Source organism: Haliotis cracherodii, unplaced genomic scaffold (assembly GCF_022045235.1).
Source record: "Haliotis cracherodii isolate W230 unplaced genomic scaffold, xgHalCrac1.p SCAF_8, whole genome shotgun sequence".
NCBI classification, from domain to species: Eukaryota; Metazoa; Mollusca; class Gastropoda; order Lepetellida; family Haliotidae; genus Haliotis; species Haliotis cracherodii.
This window is the reverse complement of record NW_027266341.1, coordinates 40,454,858-40,478,613: the sequence shown is the minus strand read 5'-3', so window position 1 is coordinate 40,478,613 and position 23,756 is coordinate 40,454,858. Positions and strand designations below refer to the sequence as shown.

Here is a 23,756-nt window from a genome sequence, read left to right as displayed (position 1 = left end):
TATTGTGTTGACTGTGTCCACTGTTGATTAATTATGAAGTCACGCACAAAGTGTATATATGAAGTGGCTAATCGACATTTACTTGGAAAAATAGATAAGCCAAACCACTCAGAATGCCTCTCTTCCCTCCATCTCTGCCACATGTGACTGAGAGGAACGGTCATCAATAACCAGAGTTACTAGCCTGAGCTGGCACTCACCCTGGTTCGCTTCGCGCTCAGAAAGAGAGGCTGTCTATCGTCCTCGTGGTTTGGTAGACTGTCAGTTTTACCTGAAGTCATGGCGATGCATACTATAGAAATGATCCCTAAAAGTATGATCTTAACTAACATATGGCGGAATTTGTACCTACTTCTTTTCAAAAGGCACGCCAGTGTGGTATGCAACAGCATGTAACATTCCTGCTAAATCTTTTGAAAAATCTTCATCAGGTCAATCAGTTACAGACATCGCCACCTCTGTGTACTTAGGATTCATTCCACGTTTGTGATTTGCGAAAAAAACATAGAGAGTACAGATAATGTCAACAGCTGAAGTGGTTTGTACAATGTATATTGTTTGGTGATTACATCGTGGCAGTGGTTATCTCCCATTGACCGTGATTGAGACTGTATGGCTGCTCCTGTGTAAACTGTCCAGTTGAGAGAAGTTGGTGGGATGTTTGTGAGATAAGACATCAATATACATGGTGTTAACTGTCTAGTTGAGAGAAGCTGGTGGGAAGTTTGTGAGATAAGACATCGTTACACCTTAATTAGCCCCCTGATCGTGATCAAATACGTTTCCAGTCATGTTTCAATGGTACAAAGTCCTGATATTGGAAATGATGGAACCAGTAAGAGGAAATGCCGTGAGAGAAAAGAAAACATACAATCAATGGTACACGAAAGAGATTCATGCTCGTTTACAGGTGGTTCCGTGGTGTAGTGGTTATCACGTCTGCTTAACACGCAGAAGGCCGCGAGTTCGAGCCTCGCCGGAACCTTACTTTTGGGGGGATTTCCATTATTTCATGGAATGTATACATCTCTCTTTCTCAGGTAAAAACCTACCACCAGCGAAGGGGGCTTGATACTACTTAATGTTTTGTTTCTTGTCACCTTTTACAAATGTACACCACCCCTCAGCAGATCCTCAACTTGCCGTGCTCTGTTAGTGTCCGTGGCAGGTATAAGTCTTTACAAACACTGCAACAACACAGCTGAGGTTCAGTGGTTTAGTAGTTATCACGTCTGCTTCACACGCAGAAGGCCGCGAGTTCGAGCCTCGTCTGAACCTTGATGTTTTGGCTCTTCTATGAATTGTTATTTTACTTCTCTCTTGCTGGCACACACAGCGTATTGTGTTGACTGTGTCCACTGTTGATTAATTATGAAGTCACGCACAAAGTGTATATATGAAGTGGCTAATCGACATTTACTTGGAAAAATAGATAAGCCAAACCACTCAGAATGCCTCTCTTCCCTCCATCTCTGCCACATGTGACTGAGAGGAACGGTCATCAATAACCAGAGTTACTAGCCTGAGCTGGCACTCACCCTGGTTCGCTTCGCGCTCAGAAAGAGAGGCTGTCTATCGTCCTCGTGGTTTGGTAGACTGTCAGTTTTACCTGAAGTCATGGCGATGCATACTATAGAAATGATCCCTAAAAGTATGATCTTAACTAACATATGGCGGAATTTGTACCTACTTCTTTTCAAAAGGCACGCCAGTGTGGTATGCAACAGCATGTAACATTCCTGCTAAATCTTTTGAAAAATCTTCATCAGGTCAATCAGTTACAGACATCGCCACCTCTGTGTACTTAGGATTCATTCCACGTTTGTGATTTGCGAAAAAAAACATAGAGAGTACAGATAATGTCAACAGCTGAAGTGGTTTGTACAATGTATATTGTTTGGTGATTACATCGTGGCAGTGGTTATCTCCCATTGACCGTGATTGAGACTGTATGGCTGCTCCTGTGTAAACTGTCCAGTTGAGAGAAGTTGGTGGGATGTTTGTGAGATAAGACATCAATATACATGGTGTTAACTGTCTAGTTGAGAGAAGCTAGTGGGAAGTTTGTGAGATAAGACATCGTTACACCTTAATTAGCCCCCTGATCGTGATCAAATACGTTTCCAGTCATGTTTCAATGGTACAAAGTCCTGATATTGGAAATGATGGAACCAGTAAGAGGAAATGCCGTGAGAGAAAAGAAAACATACAATCAATGGTACACGAAAGAGATTCATGCTCGTTTACAGGTGGTTCCGTGGTGTAGTGGTTATCACGTCTGCTTAACACGCAGAAGGCCGCGAGTTCGAGCCTCGCCGGAACCTTACTTTTGGGGGGATTTCCATTATTTCATGGAATGTATACATCTCTCTTTCTCAGGTAAAAACCTACCACCAGCGAAGGGGGCTTGATACTACTTAATGTTTTGTTTCTTGTCACCTTTTACAAATGTACACCACCCCTCAGCAGATCCTCAACTTGCCGTGCTCTGTTAGTGTCCGTGGCAGGTATAAGTCTTTACAAACACTGCAACAACACAGCTGAGGTTCAGTGGTTTAGTAGTTATCACGTCTGCTTCACACGCAGAAGGCCGCGAGTTCGAGCCTCGTCTGAACCTTGATGTTTTGGCTCTTCTATGAATTGTTATTTTACTTCTCTCTTGCTGGCACACACAGCGTATTATATTGACTGTGTCCACTGTTGATTAATTATGAAGTCACGCACAAAGTGTATATATGAAGTGGCTAATCGACATTTACTTGGAAAAATAGATAAGCCAAACCACTCAGAATGCCTCTCTTCCCTCCATCTCTGCCACATGTGACTGAGAGGAACGGTCATCAATAACCAGAGTTACTAGCCTGAGCTGGCACTCACCCTGGTTCGCTTCGCGCTCAGAAAGAGAGGCTGTCTATCGTCCTCGTGGTTTGGTAGACTGTCAGTTTTACCTGAAGTCATGGCGATGCATACTATAGAAATGATCCCTAAAAGTATGATCTTAACTAACATATGGCGGAATTTGTACCTACTTCTTTTCAAAAGGCACGCCAGTGTGGTATGCAACAGCATGTAACATTCCTGCTAAATCTTTTGAAAAATCTTCATCAGGTCAATCAGTTACAGACATCGCCACCTCTGTGTACTTAGGATTCATTCCACGTTTGTGATTTGCGAAAAAAAACATAGAGAGTACAGATAATGTCAACAGCTGAAGTGGTTTGTACAATGTATATTGTTTGGTGATTACATCGTGGCAGTGGTTATCTCCCATTGACCGTGATTGAGACTGTATGGCTGCTCCTGTGTAAACTGTCCAGTTGAGAGAAGTTGGTGGGATGTTTGTGAGATAAGACATCAATATACATGGTGTTAACTGTCTAGTTGAGAGAAGCTGGTGGGAAGTTTGTGAGATAAGACATCGTTACACCTTAATTAGCCCCCTGATCGTGATCAAATACGTTTCCAGTCATGTTTCAATGGTACAAAGTCCTGATATTGGAAATGATGGAACCAGTAAGAGGAAATGCCGTGAGAGAAAAGAAAACATACAATCAATGGTACACGAAAGAGATTCATGCTCGTTTACAGGTGGTTCCGTGGTGTAGTGGTTATCACGTCTGCTTAACACGCAGAAGGCCGCGAGTTCGAGCCTCGCCGGAACCTTACTTTTGGGGGGATTTCCATTATTTCATGGAATGTATACATCTCTCTTTCTCAGGTAAAAACCTACCACCACCGAAGGGGGCTTGATACTACTTAATGTTTTGTTTCTTGTCACCTTTTACAAATGTACACCACCCCTCAGCAGATCCTCAACTTGCCGTGCTCTGTTAGTGTCCGTGGCAGGTATAAGTCTTTACAAACACTGCAACAACACAGCTGCGGTTCAGTGGTGTAGTGGTTATCACGTCTGCTTCACACGCAGAAGGCCGCGAGTTCGAGCCTCGCCTGAACCTTGATGTTTTGGCTCTTCTATGAATTGTTATTTTACTTCTCTCTTGCTGGCACACACAGCGTATTGTGTTGACTGTGTCCACTGTTGATTAATTATGAAGTCACGCACAAAGTGTATATATGAAGTGGCTAATCGACATTTACTTGGAAAAATAGATAAGCCAAACCACTCAGAATGCCTCTCTTCCCTCCATCTCTGCCACATGTGACTGTGAGGAACGGTCATCAATAACCAGAGTTACTAGCCTGAGCTGGCACTCACCCTGGTTCGCTTCGCGCTCAGAAAGAGAGGCTGTCTATCGTCCTCGTGGTTTGGTAGACTGTCAGTTTTACCTGAAGTCATGGCGATGCATACTATAGAAATGATCCCTAAAAGTATGATCTTAACTAACATATGGCGGAATTTGTACCTACTTCTTTTCAAAAGGCACGCCAGTGTGGTATGCAACAGCATGTAACATTCCTGCTAAATCTTTTGAAAAATCTTCATCAGGTCAATCAGTTACAGACATCGCCACCTCTGTGTACTTAGGATTCATTCCACGTTTGTGATTTGCGAAAAAAACATAGAGAGTACAGATAATGTCAACAGCTGAAGTGGTTTGTACAATGTATATTGTTTGGTGATTACATCGTGGCAGTGGTTATCTCCCATTGACCGTGATTGAGACTGTATGGCTGCTCCTGTGTAAACTGTCCAGTTGAGAGAAGTTGGTGGGATGTTTGTGAGATAAGACATCAATATACATGGTGTTAACTGTCTAGTTGAGAGAAGCTGGTGGGAAGTTTGTGAGATAAGACATCGTTACACCTTAATTAGCCCCCTGATCGTGATCAAATACGTTTCCAGTCATGTTTCAATGGTACAAAGTCCTGATATTGGAAATGATGGAACCAGTAAGAGGAAATGCCGTGAGAGAAAAGAAAACATACAATCAATGGTACACGAAAGAGATTCATGTTCGTTTACAGGTGGTTCCGTGGTGTAGTGGTTATCACGTCTGCTTAACACGCAGAAGGCCGCGAGTTCGAGCCTCGCCGGAACCTTACTTTTGGGGGGATTTCCATTATTTCATGGAATGTATACATCTCTCTTTCTCAGGTAAAAACCTACCACCACCGAAGGGGGCTTGATACTACTTAATGTTTTGTTTCTTGTCGCCTTTTACAAATGTACACCACCCCTCAGCAGATCCTCAACTTGCCGTGCTCTGTTAGTGTCCGTGGCAGGTATAAGTCTTTACAAACACTGCAGCAACACTGCAGAGGTTCAGTGGTGTAGTGGTTATCACGTCTGCTTCACACGCAGAAGGCCGCGAGTTCGAGCCTCGCCTGAACCTTGATGTTTTGGCTCTTCTATGAATTGTTATTTTACTTCTCTCTTGCTGGCACACACAGCGTATTGTGTTGACTGTGTCCACTGTTGATTAATTATGAAGTCACGCACAAAGTGTCTATATGAAGTGGCTAATCGACATTTACTTGGAAAAATAGATAAGCCAAACCACTCAGAATGCCTCTCTTCCCTCCATCTCTGCCACATGTGACTGAGAGGAACGGTCATCAATAACCAGAGTTACTAGCCTGAGCTGGCACTCACCCTGGTTCGCTTCGCGCTCAGAAAGAGAGGCTGTCTATCGTCCTCGTGGTTTGGTAGACTGTCAGTTTTACCTGAAGTCATGGCGATGCATACTATAGAAATGATCCCTAAAAGTATGATCTTAACTAACATATGGCGGAATTTGTACCTACTTCTTTTCAAAAGGCACGCCAGTGTGGTATGCAACAGCATGTAACATTCCTGCTAAATCTTTTGAAAAATCTTCATCAGGTCAATCAGTTACAGACATCGCCACCTCTGTGTACTTAGGATTCATTCCACGTTTGTGATTTGCGAAAAAAACATAGAGAGTACAGATAATGTCAACAGCTGAAGTGGTTTGTACAATGTATATTGTTTGGTGATTACAGGGGGCTTGATACTACTTAATGTTTTGTTTCTTGTCGCCTTTTACAAATGTACACCACCCCTCAGCAGATCCTCAACTTGCCGTGCTCTGTTAGTGTCCGTGGCAGGTATAAGTCTTTACAAACACTGCAACAACACAGCTGCGGTTCAGTGGTGTAGTGGTTATCACGTCTGCTTCACACGCAGAAGGCCGCGAGTTCGAGCCTCGCCTGAACCTTGATGTTTTGGCTCTTCTATGAATTGTTATTTTACTTCTCTCTTGCTGGCACACACAGCGTATTGTGTTGACTGTGTCCACTGTTGATTAATTATGAAGTCACGCACAAAGTGTATATATGAAGTGGCTAATCGACATTTACTTGGAAAAATAGATAAGCCAAACCACTCAGAATGCCTCTCTTCCCTCCATCTCTGCCACATGTGACTGAGAGGAACGGTCATCAATAACCAGAGTTACTAGCCTGAGCTGGCACTCACCCTGGTTCGCTTCGCGCTCAGAAAGAGAGGCTGTCTATCGTCCTCGTGGTTTGGTAGACTGTCAGTTTTACCTGAAGTCATGGCGATGCATACTATAGAAATGATTCCTAAAAGTATGATCTTAACTAACATATGGCGGAATTTGTACCTACTTCTTTTCAAAAGGCACGCCAGTGTGGTATGCAACAGCATGTAACATTCCTGCTAAATCTTTTGAAAAATCTTCATCAGGTCAATCAGTTACAGACATCGCCACCTCTGTGTACTTAGGATTCATTCCACGTTTGTGATTTGCGAAAAAAACATAGAGAGTACAGATAATGTCAACAGCTGAAGTGGTTTGTACAATGTATATTGTTTGGTGATTACATCGTGGCAGTGGTTATCTCCCATTGACCGTGATTGAGACTGTATGGCTGCTCCTGTGTAAACTGTCCAGTTGAGAGAAGTTGGTGGGATGTTTGTGAGATAAGACATCAATATACATGGTGTTAACTGTCTAGTTGAGAGAAGCTGGTGGGAAGTTTGTGAGATAAGACATCGTTACACCTTAATTAGCCCCCTGATCGTGATCAAATACGTTTCCAGTCATGTTTCAATGGTACAAAGTCCTGATATTGGAAATGATGGAACCAGTAAGAGGAAATGCCGTGAGAGAAAAGAAAACATACAATCAATGGTACACGAAAGAGATTCATGCTCGTTTACAGGTGGTTCCGTGGTGTAGTGGTTATCACGTCTGCTTAACACGCAGAAGGCCGCGAGTTCGAGCCTCGCCGGAACCTTACTTTTGGGGGGATTTCCATTATTTCATGGAATGTATACATGTCTCTTTCTCAGGTAAAAACCTACCACCACCGAAGGGGGCTTGATACTACTTAATGTTTTGTTTCTTGTCGCCTTTTACAAATGTACACCACCCCTCAGCAGATCCTCAACTTGCCGTGCTCTGTTAGTGTCCGTGGCAGGTATAAGTCTTTACAAACACTGCAGCAACACTGCAGAGGTTCAGTGGTGTAGTGGTTATCACGTCTGCTTCACACGCAGAAGGCCGCGAGTTCGAGCCTCGCCTGAACCTTGATGTTTTGGCTCTTCTATGAATTGTTATTTTACTTCTCTCTTGCTGGCACACACAGCGTATTGTGTTGACTGTGTCCACTGTTGATTAATTATGAAGTCACGCACAAAGTGTCTATATGAAGTGGCTAATCGACATTTACTTGGAAAAATAGATAAGCCAAACCACTCAGAATGCCTCTCTTCCTTCCATCTCTGCCACATGTGACTGAGAGGAACGGTCATCAATAACCAGAGTTACTAGCCTGAGCTGGCACTCACCCTGGTTCGCTTCGCGCTCAGAAAGAGAGGCTGTCTATCGTCCTCGTGGTTTGGTAGACTGTCAGTTTTACCTGAAGTCATGGCGATGCATACTATAGAAATGATCCCTAAAAGTATGATCTTAACTAACATATGGCGGAATTTGTACCTACTTCTTTTCAAAAGGCACGCCAGTGTGGTATGCAACAGCATGTAACATTCCTGCTAAATCTTTTGAAAAATCTTCATCAGGTCAATCAGTTACAGACATCGCCACCTCTGTGTACTTAGGATTCATTCCACGTTTGTGATTTGCGAAAAAAACATAGAGAGTACAGATAATGTCAACAGCTGAAGTGGTTTGTACAATGTATATTGTTTGGTGATTACATCGTGGCAGTGGTTATCTCCCATTGACCGTGATTGAGACTGTATGGCTGCTCCTGTGTAAACTGTCCAGTTGAGAGAAGTTGGTGGGATGTTTGTGAGATAAGACATCAATATACATGGTGTTAACTGTCTAGTTGAGAGAAGCTGGTGGGAAGTTTGTGAGATAAGACATCGTTACACCTTAATTAGCCCCCTGATCGTGATCAAATACGTTTCCAGTCATGTTTCAATGGTACAAAGTCCTGATATTGGAAATGATGGAACCAGTAAGAGGAAATGCCGTGAGAGAAAAGAAAACATACAATCAATGGTACACGAAAGAGATTCATGCTCGTTTACAGGTGGTTCCGTGGTGTAGTGGTTATCACGTCTGCTTAACACGCAGAAGGCCGCGAGTTCGAGCCTCGCCGGAACCTTACTTTTGGGGGGATTTCCATTATTTCATGGAATGTATACATCTCTCTTTCTCAGGTAAAAACCTACCACCAGCGAAGGGGGCTTGATACTACTTAATGTTTTGTTTCTTGTCACCTTTTACAAATGTACACCACCCCTCAGCAGATCCTCAACTTGCCGTGCTCTGTTAGTGTCCGTGGCAGGTATAAGTCTTTACAAACACTGCAACAACACAGCTGAGGTTCAGTGGTTTAGTAGTTATCACGTCTGCTTCACACGCAGAAGGCCGCGAGTTCGAGCCTCGTCTGAACCTTGATGTTTTGGCTCTTCTATGAATTGTTATTTTACTTCTCTCTTGCTGGCACACACAGCGTATTATATTGACTGTGTCCACTGTTGATTAATTATGAAGTCACGCACAAAGTGTATATATGAAGTGGCTAATCGACATTTACTTGGAAAAATAGATAAGCCAAACCACTCAGAATGCCTCTCTTCCCTCCATCTCTGCCACATGTGACTGAGAGGAACGGTCATCAATAACCAGAGTTACTAGCCTGAGCTGGCACTCACCCTGGTTCGCTTCGCGCTCAGAAAGAGAGGCTGTCTATCGTCCTCGTGGTTTGGTAGACTGTCAGTTTTACCTGAAGTCATGGCGATGCATACTATAGAAATGATCCCTAAAAGTATGATCTTAACTAACATATGGCGGAATTTGTACCTACTTCTTTTCAAAAGGCACGCCAGTGTGGTATGCAACAGCATGTAACATTCCTGCTAAATCTTTTGAAAAATCTTCATCAGGTCAATCAGTTACAGACATCGCCACCTCTGTGTACTTAGGATTCATTCCACGTTTGTGATTTGCGAAAAAAAACATAGAGAGTACAGATAATGTCAACAGCTGAAGTGGTTTGTACAATGTATATTGTTTGGTGATTACATCGTGGCAGTGGTTATCTCCCATTGACCGTGATTGAGACTGTATGGCTGCTCCTGTGTAAACTGTCCAGTTGAGAGAAGTTGGTGGGATGTTTGTGAGATAAGACATCAATATACATGGTGTTAACTGTCTAGTTGAGAGAAGCTGGTGGGAAGTTTGTGAGATAAGACATCGTTACACCTTAATTAGCCCCCTGATCGTGATCAAATACGTTTCCAGTCATGTTTCAATGGTACAAAGTCCTGATATTGGAAATGATGGAACCAGTAAGAGGAAATGCCGTGAGAGAAAAGAAAACATACAATCAATGGTACACGAAAGAGATTCATGTTCGTTTACAGGTGGTTCCGTGGTGTAGTGGTTATCACGTCTGCTTAACACGCAGAAGGCCGCGAGTTCGAGCCTCGCCGGAACCTTACTTTTGGGGGGATTTCCATTATTTCATGGAATGTATACATCTCTCTTTCTCAGGTAAAAACCTACCACCAGCGAAGGGGGCTTGATACTACTTAATGTTTTGTTTCTTGTCGCCTTTTACAAATGTACACCACCCCTCAGCAGATCCTCAACTTGCCGTGCTCTGTTAGTGTCCGTGGCAGGTATAAGTCTTTACAAACACTGCAGCAACACTGCAGAGGTTCAGTGGTGTAGTGGTTATCACGTCTGCTTCACACGCAGAAGGCCGCGAGTTCGAGCCTCGCCTGAACCTTGATGTTTTGGCTCTTCTATGAATTGTTATTTTACTTCTCTCTTGCTGGCACACACAGCGTATTGTGTTGACTGTGTCCACTGTTGATTAATTATGAAGTCACGCACAAAGTGTCTATATGAAGTGGCTAATCGACATTTACTTGGAAAAATAGATAAGCCAAACCACTCAGAATGCCTCTCTTCCCTCCATCTCTGCCACATGTGACTGAGAGGAACGGTCATCAATAACCAGAGTTACTAGCCTGAGCTGGCACTCACCCTGGTTCGCTTCGCGCTCAGAAAGAGAGGCTGTCTATCGTCCTCGTGGTTTGGTAGACTGTCAGTTTTACCTGAAGTCATGGCGATGCATACTATAGAAATGATCCCTAAAAGTATGATCTTAACTAACATATGGCGGAATTTGTACCTACTTCTTTTCAAAAGGCACGCCAGTGTGGTATGCAACAGCATGTAACATTCCTGCTAAATCTTTTGAAAAATCTTCATCAGGTCAATCAGTTACAGACATCGCCACCTCTGTGTACTTAGGATTCATTCCACGTTTGTGATTTGCGAAAAAAACATAGAGAGTACAGATAATGTCAACAGCTGAAGTGGTTTGTACAATGTATATTGTTTGGTGATTACATCGTGGCAGTGGTTATCTCCCATTGACCGTGATTGAGACTGTATGGCTGCTCCTGTGTAAACTGTCCAGTTGAGAGAAGTTGGTGGGATGTTTGTGAGATAAGACATCAATATACATGGTGTTAACTGTCTAGTTGAGAGAAGCTGGTGGGAAGTTTGTGAGATAAGACATCGTTACACCTTAATTAGCCCCCTGATCGTGATCAAATACGTTTCCAGTCATGTTTCAATGGTACAAAGTCCTGATATTTGAAATGATGGAACCAGTAAGAGGAAATGCCGTGAGAGAAAAGAAAACATACAATCAATGGTACACGAAAGAGATTCATGCTCGTTTACAGGTGGTTCCGTGGTGTAGTGGTTATCACGTCTGCTTAACACGCAGAAGGCCGCGAGTTCGAGCCTCGCCGGAACCTTACTTTTGGGGGGATTTCCATTATTTCATGGAATGTATACATCTCTCTTTCTCAGGTAAAAACCTACCACCAGCGAAGGGGGCTTGATACTACTTAATGTTTTGTTTCTTGTCACCTTTTACAAATGTACACCACCCCTCAGCAGATCCTCAACTTGCCGTGCTCTGTTAGTGTCCGTGGCAGGTATAAGTCTTTACAAACACTGCAGCAACACTGCAGAGGTTCAGTGGTGTAGTGGTTATCACGTCTGCTTCACACGCAGAAGGCCGCGAGTTCGAGCCTCGCCTGAACCTTGATGTTTTGGCTCTTCTATGAATTGTTATTTTACTTCTCTCTTGCTGGCACACACAGCGTATTGTGTTGACTGTGTCCACTGTTGATTAATTATGAAGTCACGCACAAAGTGTCTATATGAAGTGGCTAATCGACATTTACTTGGAAAAATAGATAAGCCAAACCACTCAGAATGCCTCTCTTCCCTCCATCTCTGCCACATGTGACTGAGAGGAACGGTCATCAATAACCAGAGTTACTAGCCTGAGCTGGCACTCACCCTGGTTCGCTTCGCGCTCAGAAAGAGAGGCTGTCTATCGTCCTCGTGGTTTGGTAGACTGTCAGTTTTACCTGAAGTCATGGCGATGCATACTATAGAAATGATCCCTAAAAGTATGATCTTAACTAACATATGGCGGAATTTGTACCTACTTCTTTTCAAAAGGCACGCCAGTGTGGTATGCAACAGCATGTAACATTCCTGCTAAATCTTTTGAAAAATCTTCATCAGGTCAATCAGTTACAGACATCGCCACCTCTGTGTACTTAGGATTCATTCCACGTTTGTGATTTGCGAAAAAAACATAGAGAGTACAGATAATGTCAACAGCTGAAGTGGTTTGTACAATGTATATTGTTTGGTGATTACATCGTGGCAGTGGTTATCTCCCATTGACCGTGATTGAGACTGTATGGCTGCTCCTGTGTAAACTGTCCAGTTGAGAGAAGTTGGTGGGATGTTTGTGAGATAAGACATCAATATACATGGTGTTAACTGTCTAGTTGAGAGAAGCTGGTGGGAAGTTTGTGAGATAAGACATCGTTACACCTTAATTAGCCCCCTGATCGTGATCAAATACGTTTCCAGTCATGTTTCAATGGTACAAAGTCCTGATATTGGAAATGATGGAACCAGTAAGAGGAAATGCCGTGAGAGAAAAGAAAACATACAATCAATGGTACACGAAAGAGATTCACGCTCGTTTACAGGTGGTTCCGTGGTGTAGTGGTTATCACGTCTGCTTAACACGCAGAAGGCCGCGAGTTCGAGCCTCGCCGGAACCTTACTTTTGGGGGGATTTCCATTATTTCATGGAATGTATACATCTCTCTTTCTCAGGTAAAAACCTACCACCAGCGAAGGGGGCTTGATACTACTTAATGTTTTGTTTCTTGTCGCCTTTTACAAATGTACACCACCCCTCAGCAGATCCTCAACTTGCCGTGCTCTGTTAGTGTCCGTGGCAGGTATAAGTCTTTACAAACACTGCAGCAACACTGCAGAGGTTCAGTGGTGTAGTGGTTATCACGTCTGCTTCACACGCAGAAGGCCGCGAGTTCGAGCCTCGCCTGAACCTTGATGTTTTGGCTCTTCTATGAATTGTTATTTTACTTCTCTCTTGCTGGCACACACAGCGTATTGTGTTGACTGTGTCCACTGTTGATTAATTATGAAGTCACGCACAAAGTGTATATATGAAGTGGCTAATCGACATTTACTTGGAAAAATAGATAAGCCAAACCACTCAGAATGCCTCTCTTCCCTCCATCTCTGCCACATGTGACTGAGAGGAACGGTCATCAATAACCAGAGTTACTAGCCTGAGCTGGCACTCACCCTGGTTCGCTTCGCGCTCAGAAAGAGAGGCTGTCTATCGTCCTCGTGGTTTGGTAGACTGTCAGTTTTACCTGAAGTCATGGCGATGCATACTATAGAAATGATCCCTAAAAGTATGATCTTAACTAACATATGGCGGAATTTGTACCTACTTCTTTTCAAAAGGCACGCCAGTGTGGTATGCAACAGCATGTAACATTCCTGCTAAATCTTTTGAAAAATCTTCATCAGGTCAATCAGTTACAGACATCGCCACCTCTGTGTACTTAGGATTCATTCCACGTTTGTGATTTGCGAAAAAAACATAGAGAGTACAGATAATGTCAACAGCTGAAGTGGTTTGTACAATGTATATTGTTTGGTGATTACATCGTGGCAGTGGTTATCTCCCATTGACCGTGATTGAGACTGTATGGCTGCTCCTGTGTAAACTGTCCAGTTGAGAGAAGTTGGTGGGATGTTTGTGAGATAAGACATCAATATACATGGTGTTAACTGTCTAGTTGAGAGAAGCTGGTGGGAAGTTTGTGAGATAAGACATCGTTACACCTTAATTAGCCCCCTGATCGTGATCAAATACGTTTCCAGTCATGTTTCAATGGTACAAAGTCCTGATATTGGAAATGATGGAACCAGTAAGAGGAAATGCCGTGAGAGAAAAGAAAACATACAATCAATGGTACACGAAAGAGATTCACGCTCGTTTACAGGTGGTTCCGTGGTGTAGTGGTTATCACGTCTGCTTAACACGCAGAAGGCCGCGAGTTCGAGCCTCGCCGGAACCTTACTTTTGGGGGGATTTCCATTATTTCATGGAATGTATACATCTCTGTTTCTCAGGTAAAAACCTACCACCAGCGAAGGGGGCTTGATACTACTTAATGTTTTGTTTCTTGTCGCCTTTTACAAATGTACACCACCCCTCAGCAGATCCTCAACTTGCCGTGCTCTGTTAGTGTCCGTGGCAGGTATAAGTCTTTACAAACACTGCAGCAACACTGCAGAGGTTCAGTGGTTTAGTAGTTATCACGTCTGCTTCACACGCAGAAGGCCGCGAGTTCGAGCCTCGCCTGAACCTTGATGTTTTGGCTCTTCTATGAATTGTTATTTTACTTCTCTCTTGCTGGCACACACAGCGTATTGTGTTGACTGTGTCCACTGTTGATTAATTATGAAGTCACGCACAAAGTGTATATATGAAGTGGCTAATCGACATTTACTTGGAAAAATAGATAAGCCAAACCACTCAGAATGCCTCTCTTCCCTCCATCTCTGCCACATGTGACTGAGAGGAACGGTCATCAATAACCAGAGTTACTAGCCTGAGCTGGCACTCACCCTGGTTCGCTTCGCGCTCAGAAAGAGAGGCTGTCTATCGTCCTCGTGGTTTGGTAGACTGTCAGTTTTACCTGAAGTCATGGCGATGCATACTATAGAAATGATCCCTAAAAGTATGATCTTAACTAACATATGGCGGAATTTGTACCTACTTCTTTTCAAAAGGCACGCCAGTGTGGTATGCAACAGCATGTAACATTCCTGCTAAATCTTTTGAAAAATCTTCATCAGGTCAATCAGTTACAGACATCGCCACCTCTGTGTACTTAGGATTCATTCCACGTTTGTGATTTGCGAAAAAAACATAGAGAGTACAGATAATGTCAACAGCTGAAGTGGTTTGTACAATGTATATTGTTTGGTGATTACATCGTGGCAGTGGTTATCTCCCATTGACCGTGATTGAGACTGTATGGCTGCTCCTGTGTAAACTGTCCAGTTGAGAGAAGTTGGTGGGATGTTTGTGAGATAAGACATCAATATACATGGTGTTAACTGTCTAGTTGAGAGAAGCTGGTGGGAAGTTTGTGAGATAAGACATCGTTACACCTTAATTAGCCCCCTGATCGTGATCAAATACGTTTCCAGTCATGTTTCAATGGTACAAAGTCCTGATATTGGAAATGATGGAACCAGTAAGAGGAAATGCCGTGAGAGAAAAGAAAACATACAATCAATGGTACACGAAAGAGATTCATGCTCGTTTACAGGTGGTTCCGTGGTGTAGTGGTTATCACGTCTGCTTAACACGCAGAAGGCCGCGAGTTCGAGCCTCGCCGGAACTTTACTTTTGGGGGGATTTCCATTATTTCATGGAATGTATACATCTCTCTTTCTCAGGTAAAAACCTACCACCACCGAAGGGGGCTTGATACTACTTAATGTTTTGTTTCTTGTCACCTTTTACAAATGTACACCACCCCTCAGCAGATCCTCAACTTGCCGTGCTCTGTTAGTGTCCGTGGCAGGTATAAGTCTTTACAAACACTGCAACAACACAGCTGCGGTTCAGTGGTGTAGTGGTTATCACGTCTGCTACACACGCAGAAGGCCGCGAGTTCGAGCCTCGCCTGAACCTTGATGTTTTGGCTCTTCTATGAATTGTTATTTTACTTCTCTCTTGCTGGCACACACAGCGTATTGTGTTGACTGTGTCCACTGTTGATTAATTATGAAGTCACGCACAAAGTGTATATATGAAGTGGCTAATCGACATTTACTTGGAAAAATAGATAAGCCAAACCACTCAGAATGCCTCTCTTCCCTCCATCTCTGCCACATGTGACTGAGAGGAACGGTCTTCAATAACCAGAGTTACTAGCCTGAGCTGGCACTCACCCTGGTTCGCTTCGCGCTCAGAAAGAGAGGCTGTCTATCGTCCTCGTGGTTTGGTAGACTGTCAGTTTTACCTGAAGTCATGGCGATGCATACTATAGAAATGATCCCTAAAAGTATGATCTTAACTAACATATGGCGGAATTTGTACCTACTTCTTTTCAAAAGGCACGCCAGTGTGGTATGCAACAGCATGTAACATTCCTGCTAATCTTTTGAAAAATCTTCATCAGGTCAATCAGTTACAGACATCGCCACCTCTGTGTACTTAGGATTCATTCCACGTTTGTGATTTGCGAAAAAAACATAGAGAGTACAGATAATGTCAACAGCTGAAGTGGTTTGTACAATGTATATTGTTTGGTGATTACATCGTGGCAGTGGTTATCTCCCATTGACCGTGATTGAGACTGTATGGCTGCTCCTGTGTAAACTGTCCAGTTGAGAGAAGTTGGTGGGATGTTTGTGAGATAAGACATCAATATACATGGTGTTAACTGTCTAGTTGAGAGAAGCTGGTGGGAAGTTTGTGAGATAAGACATCGTTACACCTTAATTAGCCCCCTGATCGTGATCAAATACGTTTCCAGTCATGTTTCAATGGTACAAAGTCCTGATATTGGAAATGATGGAACCAGTAAGAGGAAATGCCGTGAGAGAAAAGAAAACATACAATCAATGGTACACGAAAGAGATTCATGCTCGTTTACAGGTGGTTCCGTGGTGTAGTGGTTATCACGTCTGCTTAACACGCAGAAGGCCGCGAGTTCGAGCCTCGCCGGAACCTTACTTTTGGGGGGATTTCCATTATTTCATGGAATGTATACATGTCTCTTTCTCAGGTAAAAACCTACCACCACCGAAGGGGGCTTGATACTACTTAATGTTTTGTTTCTTGTCACCTTTTACAAATGTACACCACCCCTCAGCAGATCCTCAACTTGCCGTGCTCTGTTAGTGTCCGTGGCAGGTATAAGTCTTTACAAACACTGCAACAACACAGCTGAGGTTCAGTGGTTTAGTAGTTATCACGTCTGCTTCACACGCAGAAGGCCGCGAGTTCGAGCCTCGTCTGAACCTTGATGTTTTGGCTCTTCTATGAATTGTTATTTTACTTCTCTCTTGCTGGCACACACAGCGTATTATATTGACTGTGTCCACTGTTGATTAATTATGAAGTCACGCACAAAGTGTATATATGAAGTGGCTAATCGACATTTACTTGGAAAAATAGATAAGCCAAACCACTCAGAATGCCTCTCTTCCCTCCATCTCTGCCACATGTGACTGAGAGGAACGGTCATCAATAACCAGAGTTACTAGCCTGAGCTGGCACTCACCCTGGTTCGCTTCGCGCTCAGAAAGAGAGGCTGTCTATCGTCCTCGTGGTTTGGTAGACTGTCAGTTTTACCTGAAGTCATGGCGATGCATACTATAGAAATGATCCCTAAAAGTATGATCTTAACTAACATATGGCGGAATTTGTACCTACTTCTTTTCAAAAGGCACGCCAGTGTGGTATGCAACAGCATGTAACATTCCTGCTAAATCTTTTGAAAAATCTTCATCAGGTCAATCAGTTACAGACATCGCCACCTCTGTGTACTTAGGATTCATTCCACGTTTGTGATTTGCGAAAAAAAACATAGAGAGTACAGATAATGTCAACAGCTGAAGTGGTTTGTACAATGTATATTGTTTGGTGATTACATCGTGGCAGTGGTTATCTCCCATTGACCGTGATTGAGACTGTATGGCTGCTCCTGTGTAAACTGTCCAGTTGAGAGAAGTTGGTGGGATGTTTGTGAGATAAGACATCAATATACATGGTGTTAACTGTCTAGTTGAGAGAAGCTGGTGGGAAGTTTGTGAGATAAGACATCGTTACACCTTAATTAGCCCCCTGATCGTGATCAAATACGTTTCCAGTCATGTTTCAATGGTACAAAGTCCTGATATTGGAAATGATGGAACCAGTAAGAGGAAATGCCGTGAGAGAAAAGAAAACATACAATCAATGGTACACGAAAGAGATTCATGCTCGTTTACAGGTGGTTCCGTGGTGTAGTGGTTATCACGTCTGCTTAACACGCAGAAGGCCGCGAGTTCGAGCCTCGCCGGAACCTTACTTTTGGGGGGATTTCCATTATTTCATGGAATGTATACATCTCTCTTTCTCAGGTAAAAACCTACCACCAGCGAAGGGGGCTTGATACTACTTAATGTTTTGTTTCTTGTCACCTTTTACAAATGTACACCACCCCTCAGCAGATCCTCAACTTGCCGTGCTCTGTTAGTGTCCGTGGCAGGTATAAGTCTTTACAAACACTGCAACAACACAGCTGCGGTTCAGTGGTGTAGTGGTTATCACGTCTGCTTCACACGCAGAAGGCCGCGAGTTCGAGCCTCGCCTGAACCTTGATGTTTTGGCTCTTCTATGAATTGTTATTTTACTTCTCTCTTGCTGGCACACACAGCGTATTGTGTTGACTGTGTCCACTGTTGATTAATTATGAAGTCACGCACAAAGTGTATATATGAAGTGGCTAATCGACATTTACTTGGAAAAATAGATAAGCCAAACCACTCAGAATGCCTCTCTTCCCTCCATCTCTGCCACATGTGACTGAGAGGAACGGTCATCAATAACCAGAGTTACTAGCCTGAGCTGGCACTCACCCTGGTTCGCTTCGCGCTCAGAAAGAGAGGCTGTCTATCGTCCTCGTGGTTTGGTAGACTGTCAGTTTTACCTGAAGTCATGGCGATGCATACTATAGAAATGATCCCTAAAAGTATGATCTTAACTAACATATGGCGGAATTTGTACCTACTTCTTTTCAAAAGGCACGCCAGTGTGGTATGCAACAGCATGTAACATTCCTGCTAAATCTTTTGAAAAATCTTCATCAGGTCAATCAGTTACAGACATCGCCACCTCTGTGTACTTAGGATTCATTCCACGTTTGTGATTTGCGAAAAAAAACATAGAGAGTACAGATAATGTCAACAGCTGAAGTGGTTTGTACAATGTATATTGTTTGGTGATTACATCGTGGCAGTGGTTATCTCCCATTGACCGTGATTGAGACTGTATGGCTGCTCCTGTGTAAACTGTCCAGTTGAGAGAAGTTGGTGGGATGTTTGTGAGATAAGACATCAATATACATGGTGTTAACTGTCTAGTTGAGAGAAGCTGGTGGGAAGTTTGTGAGATAAGACATCGTTACACCTTAATTAGCCCCCTGATCGTGATCAAATACGTTTCCAGTCATGTTTCAATGGTACAAAGTCCTGATATTGGAAATGATGGAACCAGTAAGAGGAAATGCCGTGAGAGAAAAGAAAACATACAATCAATGGTACACGAAAGAGATTCATGTTCGTTTACAGGTGGTTCCGTGGTGTAGTGGTTATCACGTCTGCTTAACACGCAGAAGGCCGCGAGTTCGAGCCTCGCCGGAACCTTACTTTTGGGGGGATTTCCATTATTTCATGGAATGTATACATCTCTCTTTCTCAGGTAAAAACCTACCACCACCGAAGGGGGCTTGATACTACTTAATGTTTTGTTTCTTGTCGCCTTTTACAAATGTACACCACCCCTCAGCAGATCCTCAACTTGCCGTGCTCTGTTAGTGTCCGTGGCAGGTATAAGTCTTTACAAACACTGCAACAACACAGCTGAGGTTCAGTGGTTTAGTAGTTATCACGTCTGCTTCACACGCAGAAGGCCGCGAGTTCGAGCCTCGTCTGAACCTTGATGTTTTGGCTCTTCTATGAATTGTTATTTTACTTCTCTCTTGCTGGCACACACAGCGTATTATATTGACTGTGTCCACTGTTGATTAATTATGAAGTCACGCACAAAGTGTATATATGAAGTGGCTAATCGACATTTACTTGGAAAAATAGATAAGCCAAACCACTCAGAATGCCTCTCTTCCCTCCATCTCTGCCACATGTGACTGAGAGGAACGGTCATCAATAACCAGAGTTACTAGCCTGAGCTGGCACTCACCCTGGTTCGCTTCGCGCTCAGAAAGAGAGGCTGTCTATCGTCCTCGTGGTTTGGTAGACTGTCAGTTTTACCTGAAGTCATGGCGATGCATACTATAGAAATGATCCCTAAAAGTATGATCTTAACTAACATATGGCGGAATTTGTACCTACTTCTTTTCAAAAGGCACGCCAGTGTGGTATGCAACAGCATGTAACATTCCTGCTAAATCTTTTGAAAAATCTTCATCAGGTCAATCAGTTACAGACATCGCCACCTCTGTGTACTTAGGATTCATTCCACGTTTGTGATTTGCGAAAAAAAACATAGAGAGTACAGATAATGTCAACAGCTGAAGTGGTTTGTACAATGTATATTGTTTGGTGATTACATCGTGGCAGTGGTTATCTCCCATTGACCGTGATTGAGACTGTATGGCTGCTCCTGTGTAAACTGTCCAGTTGAGAGAAGTTGGTGGGATGTTTGTGAGATAAGACATCAATATACATGGTGTTAACTGTCTAGTTGAGAGAAGCTGGTGGGAAGTTTGTGAGATAAGACATCGTTACACCTTAATTAGCCCCCTGATCGTGATCAAATACGTTTCCAGTCATGTTTCAATGGTACAAAGTCCTGATATTGGAAATGATGGAACCAGTAAGAGGAAATGCCGTGAGAGAAAAGAAAACATACAATCAATGGTACACGAAAGAGATTCATGCTCGTTTACAGGTGGTTCCGTGGTGTAGTGGTTATCACGTCTGCTTAACACGCAGAAGGCCGCGAGTTCGAGCCTCGCCGGAACCTTACTTTTGGGGGGATTTCCATTATTTCAATGAATGTATACATCTCTCTTTCTCAGGTAAAAACCTACCACCACCGAAGGGGGCTTGATACTACTTAATGTTTTGTTTCTTGTCACCTTTTACAAATGTACACCACCCCTCAGCAGATCCTCAACTTGCCGTGCTCTGTTAGTGTCCGTGGCAGGTATAAGTCTTTACAAACACTGCAACAACACAGCTGCGGTTCAGTGGTGTAGTGGTTATCACGTCTGCTTCACACGCAGAAGGCCGCGAGTTCGAGCCTCGCCTGAACCTTGATGTTTTGGCTCTTCTATGAATTGTTATTTTACTTCTCTCTTGCTGGCACACACAGCGTATTGTGTTGACTGTGTCCACTGTTGATTAATTATGAAGTCACGCACAAAGTGTATATATGAAGTGGCTAATCGACATTTACTTGGAAAAATAGATAAGCCAAACCACTCAGAATGCCTCTCTTCCCTCCATCTCTGCCACATGTGACTGAGAGGAACGGTCATCAATAACCAGAGTTACTAGCCTGAGCTGGCACTCACCCTGGTTCGCTTCGCGCTCAGAAAGAGAGGCTGTCTATCGTCCTCGTGGTTTGGTAGACTGTCAGTTTTACCTGAAGTCATGGCGATGCATACTATAGAAATGATCCCTAAAAGTATGATCTTAACTAACATATGGCGGAATTTGTACCTACTTCTTTTCAAAAGGCACGCCAGTGTGGTATGCAACAGCATGTAACATTCCTGCTAAATCTTTTGAAAAATCTTCATCAGGTCAATCAGTTACAGACATCGCCACCTCTGTGTACTTAGGATTCATTCCACGTTTGTGATTTGCGAAAAAAACATAGAGAGTACAGATAATGTCAACAGCTGAAGTGGTTTGTACAATGTATATTGTTTGGTGATTACATCGTGGCAGTGGTTATCTCCCATTGACCGTGATTGAGACTGTATGGCTGCTCCTGTGTAAACTGTCCAGTTGAGAGAAGTTGGTGGGATGTTTGTGAGATAAGACATCAATATACATGGTGTTAACTGTCTAGTTGAGAGAAGCTGGTGGGAAGTTTGTGAGATAAGACATCGTTACACCTTAATTAGCCCCCTGATCGTGATCAAATACGTTTCCAGTCATGTTTCAATGGTACAAAGTCCTGATATTGGAAATGATGGAACCAGTAAGAGGAAATGCCGTGAGAGAAAAGAAAACATACAATCAATGGTACACGAAAGAGATTCATGTTCGTTTACAGGTGGTTCCGTGGTGTAGTGGTTATCACGTCTGCTTAACACGCAGAAGGCCGCGAGTTCGAGCCTCGCCGGAACCTTACTTTTGGGGGGATTTCCATTATTTCATGGAATGTATACATCTCTCTTTCTCAGGTAAAAACCTACCACCACCGAAGGGGGCTTGATACTACTTAATGTTTTGTTTCTTGTCGCCTTTTACAAATGTACACCACCCCTCAGCAGATCCTCAACTTGCCGTGCTCTGTTAGTGTCCGTGGCAGGTATAAGTCTTTACAAACACTGCAGCAACACTGCAGAGGTTCAGTGGTGTAGTGGTTATCACGTCTGCTTCACACGCAGAAGGCCGCGAGTTCGAGCCTCGCCTGAACCTTGATGTTTTGGCTCTTCTATGAATTGTTATTTTACTTCTCTCTTGCTGGCACACACAGCGTATTGTGTTGACTGTGTCCACTGTTGATTAATTATGAAGTCACGCACAAAGTGTCTATATGAAGTGGCTAATCGACATTTACTTGGAAAAATAGATAAGCCAAACCACTCAGAATGCCTCTCTTCCCTCCATCTCTGCCACATGTGACTGAGAGGAACGGTCATCAATAACCAGAGTTACTAGCCTGAGCTGGCACTCACCCTGGTTCGCTTCGCGCTCAGAAAGAGAGGCTGTCTATCGTCCTCGTGGTTTGGTAGACTGTCAGTTTTACCTGAAGTCATGGCGATGCATACTATAGAAATGATCCCTAAAAGTATGATCTTAACTAACATATGGCGGAATTTGTACCTACTTCTTTTCAAAAGGCACGCCAGTGTGGTATGCAACAGCATGTAACATTCCTGCTAAATCTTTTGAAAAATCTTCATCAGGTCAATCAGTTACAGACATCGCCACCTCTGTGTACTTAGGATTCATTCCACGTTTGTGATTTGCGAAAAAAACATAGAGAGTACAGATAATGTCAACAGCTGAAGTGGTTTGTACAATGTATATTGTTTGGTGATTACAGGGGGCTTGATACTACTTAATGTTTTGTTTCTTGTCGCCTTTTACAAATGTACACCACCCCTCAGCAGATCCTCAACTTGCCGTGCTCTGTTAGTGTCCGTGGCAGGTATAAGTCTTTACAAACACTGCAACAACACAGCTGCGGTTCAGTGGTGTAGTGGTTATCACGTCTGCTTCACACGCAGAAGGCCGCGAGTTCGAGCCTCGCCTGAACCTTGATGTTTTGGCTCTTCTATGAATTGTTATTTTACTTCTCTCTTGCTGGCACACACAGCGTATTGTGTTGACTGTGTCCACTGTTGATTAATTATGAAGTCACGCACAAAGTGTATATATGAAGTGGCTAATCGACATTTACTTGGAAAAATAGATAAGCCAAACCACTCAGAATGCCTCTCTTCCCTCCATCTCTGCCACATGTGACTGAGAGGAACGGTCATCAATAACCAGAGTTACTAGCCTGAGCTGGCACTCACCCTGGTTCGCTTCGCGCTCAGAAAGAGAGGCTGTCTATCGTCCTCGTGGTTTGGTAGACTGTCAGTTTTACCTGAAGTCATGGCGATGCATACTATAGAAATGATTCCTAAAAGTATGATCTTAACTAACATATGGCGGAATTTGTACCTACTTCTTTTCAAAAGGCACGCCAGTGTGGTATGCAACAGCATGTAACATTCCTGCTAAATCTTTTGAAAAATCTTCATCAGGTCAATCAGTTACAGACATCGCCACCTCTGTGTACTTAGGATTCATTCCACGTTTGTGATTTGCGAAAAAAAACATAGAGAGTACAGATAATGTCAACAGCTGAAGTGGTTTGTACAATGTATATTGTTTGGTGATTACATCGTGGCAGTGGTTATCTCCCATTGACCGTGATTGAGACTGTATGGCTGCTCCTGTGTAAACTGTCCAGTTGAGAGAAGT

At 43.2% G+C, this 23,756-nt stretch overlaps 53 non-coding genes across 53 annotated transcripts; 34 read left to right on the top strand and 19 right to left on the bottom strand.

The window, feature by feature from the left end:
• Positions 1-103: 103 nt before the first annotated feature.
• On the bottom strand, positions 104-323 carry LOC139451149 (small nucleolar RNA U3). The gene has a single exon (XR_011652256.1). It is a non-coding gene; the product is annotated as a small nucleolar RNA U3 (small nucleolar RNA).
• Positions 324-912: 589 nt separating this feature from the next.
• Trnav-aac (transfer RNA valine (anticodon AAC)) lies at positions 913-985 on the top strand. Its single transcript has one exon. It is a non-coding gene; the product is annotated as a tRNA-Val (tRNA).
• Positions 986-1,205: 220 nt separating this feature from the next.
• Trnav-cac (transfer RNA valine (anticodon CAC)) lies at positions 1,206-1,278 on the top strand. The gene has a single exon. It is a non-coding gene; the product is annotated as a tRNA-Val (tRNA).
• A 163-nt stretch (positions 1,279-1,441) lies between these two features.
• LOC139451148 (small nucleolar RNA U3) lies at positions 1,442-1,661 on the bottom strand. Its single transcript, XR_011652255.1, has one exon. It is a non-coding gene; the product is annotated as a small nucleolar RNA U3 (small nucleolar RNA).
• Positions 1,662-2,251: 590 nt separating this feature from the next.
• Positions 2,252-2,324, top strand: Trnav-aac (transfer RNA valine (anticodon AAC)). The gene has a single exon. It is a non-coding gene; the product is annotated as a tRNA-Val (tRNA).
• A 220-nt stretch (positions 2,325-2,544) lies between these two features.
• On the top strand, positions 2,545-2,617 carry Trnav-cac (transfer RNA valine (anticodon CAC)). The gene has a single exon. It is a non-coding gene; the product is annotated as a tRNA-Val (tRNA).
• Positions 2,618-2,780: 163 nt separating this feature from the next.
• LOC139451145 (small nucleolar RNA U3) lies at positions 2,781-3,000 on the bottom strand. The gene has a single exon (XR_011652253.1). It is a non-coding gene; the product is annotated as a small nucleolar RNA U3 (small nucleolar RNA).
• A 590-nt stretch (positions 3,001-3,590) lies between these two features.
• Trnav-aac (transfer RNA valine (anticodon AAC)) lies at positions 3,591-3,663 on the top strand. The gene has a single exon. It is a non-coding gene; the product is annotated as a tRNA-Val (tRNA).
• A 220-nt stretch (positions 3,664-3,883) lies between these two features.
• Positions 3,884-3,956, top strand: Trnav-cac (transfer RNA valine (anticodon CAC)). The gene has a single exon. It is a non-coding gene; the product is annotated as a tRNA-Val (tRNA).
• Positions 3,957-4,119: 163 nt separating this feature from the next.
• On the bottom strand, positions 4,120-4,339 carry LOC139451185 (small nucleolar RNA U3). Its single transcript, XR_011652291.1, has one exon. It is a non-coding gene; the product is annotated as a small nucleolar RNA U3 (small nucleolar RNA).
• A 589-nt stretch (positions 4,340-4,928) lies between these two features.
• Positions 4,929-5,001, top strand: Trnav-aac (transfer RNA valine (anticodon AAC)). Its single transcript has one exon. It is a non-coding gene; the product is annotated as a tRNA-Val (tRNA).
• Positions 5,002-5,221: 220 nt separating this feature from the next.
• Positions 5,222-5,294, top strand: Trnav-cac (transfer RNA valine (anticodon CAC)). Its single transcript has one exon. It is a non-coding gene; the product is annotated as a tRNA-Val (tRNA).
• Positions 5,295-5,457: 163 nt separating this feature from the next.
• Positions 5,458-5,677, bottom strand: LOC139451144 (small nucleolar RNA U3). The gene has a single exon (XR_011652252.1). It is a non-coding gene; the product is annotated as a small nucleolar RNA U3 (small nucleolar RNA).
• Positions 5,678-6,067: 390 nt separating this feature from the next.
• Positions 6,068-6,140, top strand: Trnav-cac (transfer RNA valine (anticodon CAC)). Its single transcript has one exon. It is a non-coding gene; the product is annotated as a tRNA-Val (tRNA).
• A 163-nt stretch (positions 6,141-6,303) lies between these two features.
• On the bottom strand, positions 6,304-6,523 carry LOC139451170 (small nucleolar RNA U3). The gene has a single exon (XR_011652276.1). It is a non-coding gene; the product is annotated as a small nucleolar RNA U3 (small nucleolar RNA).
• Positions 6,524-7,112: 589 nt separating this feature from the next.
• On the top strand, positions 7,113-7,185 carry Trnav-aac (transfer RNA valine (anticodon AAC)). The gene has a single exon. It is a non-coding gene; the product is annotated as a tRNA-Val (tRNA).
• Positions 7,186-7,405: 220 nt separating this feature from the next.
• Positions 7,406-7,478, top strand: Trnav-cac (transfer RNA valine (anticodon CAC)). Its single transcript has one exon. It is a non-coding gene; the product is annotated as a tRNA-Val (tRNA).
• A 163-nt stretch (positions 7,479-7,641) lies between these two features.
• LOC139451176 (small nucleolar RNA U3) lies at positions 7,642-7,861 on the bottom strand. Its single transcript, XR_011652282.1, has one exon. It is a non-coding gene; the product is annotated as a small nucleolar RNA U3 (small nucleolar RNA).
• A 589-nt stretch (positions 7,862-8,450) lies between these two features.
• Positions 8,451-8,523, top strand: Trnav-aac (transfer RNA valine (anticodon AAC)). The gene has a single exon. It is a non-coding gene; the product is annotated as a tRNA-Val (tRNA).
• Positions 8,524-8,743: 220 nt separating this feature from the next.
• Trnav-cac (transfer RNA valine (anticodon CAC)) lies at positions 8,744-8,816 on the top strand. The gene has a single exon. It is a non-coding gene; the product is annotated as a tRNA-Val (tRNA).
• A 163-nt stretch (positions 8,817-8,979) lies between these two features.
• LOC139451143 (small nucleolar RNA U3) lies at positions 8,980-9,199 on the bottom strand. The gene has a single exon (XR_011652251.1). It is a non-coding gene; the product is annotated as a small nucleolar RNA U3 (small nucleolar RNA).
• Positions 9,200-9,789: 590 nt separating this feature from the next.
• On the top strand, positions 9,790-9,862 carry Trnav-aac (transfer RNA valine (anticodon AAC)). Its single transcript has one exon. It is a non-coding gene; the product is annotated as a tRNA-Val (tRNA).
• A 220-nt stretch (positions 9,863-10,082) lies between these two features.
• Trnav-cac (transfer RNA valine (anticodon CAC)) lies at positions 10,083-10,155 on the top strand. The gene has a single exon. It is a non-coding gene; the product is annotated as a tRNA-Val (tRNA).
• A 163-nt stretch (positions 10,156-10,318) lies between these two features.
• On the bottom strand, positions 10,319-10,538 carry LOC139451142 (small nucleolar RNA U3). The gene has a single exon (XR_011652250.1). It is a non-coding gene; the product is annotated as a small nucleolar RNA U3 (small nucleolar RNA).
• A 589-nt stretch (positions 10,539-11,127) lies between these two features.
• Positions 11,128-11,200, top strand: Trnav-aac (transfer RNA valine (anticodon AAC)). Its single transcript has one exon. It is a non-coding gene; the product is annotated as a tRNA-Val (tRNA).
• A 220-nt stretch (positions 11,201-11,420) lies between these two features.
• On the top strand, positions 11,421-11,493 carry Trnav-cac (transfer RNA valine (anticodon CAC)). Its single transcript has one exon. It is a non-coding gene; the product is annotated as a tRNA-Val (tRNA).
• A 163-nt stretch (positions 11,494-11,656) lies between these two features.
• On the bottom strand, positions 11,657-11,876 carry LOC139451141 (small nucleolar RNA U3). Its single transcript, XR_011652249.1, has one exon. It is a non-coding gene; the product is annotated as a small nucleolar RNA U3 (small nucleolar RNA).
• A 589-nt stretch (positions 11,877-12,465) lies between these two features.
• Positions 12,466-12,538, top strand: Trnav-aac (transfer RNA valine (anticodon AAC)). The gene has a single exon. It is a non-coding gene; the product is annotated as a tRNA-Val (tRNA).
• Positions 12,539-12,758: 220 nt separating this feature from the next.
• On the top strand, positions 12,759-12,831 carry Trnav-cac (transfer RNA valine (anticodon CAC)). The gene has a single exon. It is a non-coding gene; the product is annotated as a tRNA-Val (tRNA).
• A 163-nt stretch (positions 12,832-12,994) lies between these two features.
• LOC139451244 (small nucleolar RNA U3) lies at positions 12,995-13,214 on the bottom strand. The gene has a single exon (XR_011652344.1). It is a non-coding gene; the product is annotated as a small nucleolar RNA U3 (small nucleolar RNA).
• Positions 13,215-13,803: 589 nt separating this feature from the next.
• Trnav-aac (transfer RNA valine (anticodon AAC)) lies at positions 13,804-13,876 on the top strand. Its single transcript has one exon. It is a non-coding gene; the product is annotated as a tRNA-Val (tRNA).
• Positions 13,877-14,096: 220 nt separating this feature from the next.
• On the top strand, positions 14,097-14,169 carry Trnav-cac (transfer RNA valine (anticodon CAC)). Its single transcript has one exon. It is a non-coding gene; the product is annotated as a tRNA-Val (tRNA).
• Positions 14,170-14,332: 163 nt separating this feature from the next.
• LOC139451243 (small nucleolar RNA U3) lies at positions 14,333-14,552 on the bottom strand. The gene has a single exon (XR_011652343.1). It is a non-coding gene; the product is annotated as a small nucleolar RNA U3 (small nucleolar RNA).
• A 589-nt stretch (positions 14,553-15,141) lies between these two features.
• Positions 15,142-15,214, top strand: Trnav-aac (transfer RNA valine (anticodon AAC)). The gene has a single exon. It is a non-coding gene; the product is annotated as a tRNA-Val (tRNA).
• A 220-nt stretch (positions 15,215-15,434) lies between these two features.
• Trnav-cac (transfer RNA valine (anticodon CAC)) lies at positions 15,435-15,507 on the top strand. Its single transcript has one exon. It is a non-coding gene; the product is annotated as a tRNA-Val (tRNA).
• Positions 15,508-15,670: 163 nt separating this feature from the next.
• On the bottom strand, positions 15,671-15,890 carry LOC139451182 (small nucleolar RNA U3). Its single transcript, XR_011652288.1, has one exon. It is a non-coding gene; the product is annotated as a small nucleolar RNA U3 (small nucleolar RNA).
• A 588-nt stretch (positions 15,891-16,478) lies between these two features.
• Positions 16,479-16,551, top strand: Trnav-aac (transfer RNA valine (anticodon AAC)). The gene has a single exon. It is a non-coding gene; the product is annotated as a tRNA-Val (tRNA).
• Positions 16,552-16,771: 220 nt separating this feature from the next.
• Positions 16,772-16,844, top strand: Trnav-cac (transfer RNA valine (anticodon CAC)). The gene has a single exon. It is a non-coding gene; the product is annotated as a tRNA-Val (tRNA).
• Positions 16,845-17,007: 163 nt separating this feature from the next.
• On the bottom strand, positions 17,008-17,227 carry LOC139451242 (small nucleolar RNA U3). The gene has a single exon (XR_011652342.1). It is a non-coding gene; the product is annotated as a small nucleolar RNA U3 (small nucleolar RNA).
• A 590-nt stretch (positions 17,228-17,817) lies between these two features.
• On the top strand, positions 17,818-17,890 carry Trnav-aac (transfer RNA valine (anticodon AAC)). Its single transcript has one exon. It is a non-coding gene; the product is annotated as a tRNA-Val (tRNA).
• A 220-nt stretch (positions 17,891-18,110) lies between these two features.
• Positions 18,111-18,183, top strand: Trnav-cac (transfer RNA valine (anticodon CAC)). The gene has a single exon. It is a non-coding gene; the product is annotated as a tRNA-Val (tRNA).
• Positions 18,184-18,346: 163 nt separating this feature from the next.
• LOC139451241 (small nucleolar RNA U3) lies at positions 18,347-18,566 on the bottom strand. The gene has a single exon (XR_011652341.1). It is a non-coding gene; the product is annotated as a small nucleolar RNA U3 (small nucleolar RNA).
• A 590-nt stretch (positions 18,567-19,156) lies between these two features.
• Trnav-aac (transfer RNA valine (anticodon AAC)) lies at positions 19,157-19,229 on the top strand. The gene has a single exon. It is a non-coding gene; the product is annotated as a tRNA-Val (tRNA).
• A 220-nt stretch (positions 19,230-19,449) lies between these two features.
• Trnav-cac (transfer RNA valine (anticodon CAC)) lies at positions 19,450-19,522 on the top strand. The gene has a single exon. It is a non-coding gene; the product is annotated as a tRNA-Val (tRNA).
• Positions 19,523-19,685: 163 nt separating this feature from the next.
• Positions 19,686-19,905, bottom strand: LOC139451240 (small nucleolar RNA U3). The gene has a single exon (XR_011652340.1). It is a non-coding gene; the product is annotated as a small nucleolar RNA U3 (small nucleolar RNA).
• A 590-nt stretch (positions 19,906-20,495) lies between these two features.
• On the top strand, positions 20,496-20,568 carry Trnav-aac (transfer RNA valine (anticodon AAC)). Its single transcript has one exon. It is a non-coding gene; the product is annotated as a tRNA-Val (tRNA).
• A 220-nt stretch (positions 20,569-20,788) lies between these two features.
• Trnav-cac (transfer RNA valine (anticodon CAC)) lies at positions 20,789-20,861 on the top strand. The gene has a single exon. It is a non-coding gene; the product is annotated as a tRNA-Val (tRNA).
• Positions 20,862-21,024: 163 nt separating this feature from the next.
• LOC139451238 (small nucleolar RNA U3) lies at positions 21,025-21,244 on the bottom strand. Its single transcript, XR_011652338.1, has one exon. It is a non-coding gene; the product is annotated as a small nucleolar RNA U3 (small nucleolar RNA).
• A 589-nt stretch (positions 21,245-21,833) lies between these two features.
• Trnav-aac (transfer RNA valine (anticodon AAC)) lies at positions 21,834-21,906 on the top strand. The gene has a single exon. It is a non-coding gene; the product is annotated as a tRNA-Val (tRNA).
• A 220-nt stretch (positions 21,907-22,126) lies between these two features.
• Trnav-cac (transfer RNA valine (anticodon CAC)) lies at positions 22,127-22,199 on the top strand. The gene has a single exon. It is a non-coding gene; the product is annotated as a tRNA-Val (tRNA).
• A 163-nt stretch (positions 22,200-22,362) lies between these two features.
• On the bottom strand, positions 22,363-22,582 carry LOC139451237 (small nucleolar RNA U3). The gene has a single exon (XR_011652337.1). It is a non-coding gene; the product is annotated as a small nucleolar RNA U3 (small nucleolar RNA).
• A 390-nt stretch (positions 22,583-22,972) lies between these two features.
• On the top strand, positions 22,973-23,045 carry Trnav-cac (transfer RNA valine (anticodon CAC)). Its single transcript has one exon. It is a non-coding gene; the product is annotated as a tRNA-Val (tRNA).
• Positions 23,046-23,208: 163 nt separating this feature from the next.
• Positions 23,209-23,428, bottom strand: LOC139451158 (small nucleolar RNA U3). Its single transcript, XR_011652265.1, has one exon. It is a non-coding gene; the product is annotated as a small nucleolar RNA U3 (small nucleolar RNA).
• Between the last annotated feature and the right edge of the window lie 328 nt (positions 23,429-23,756).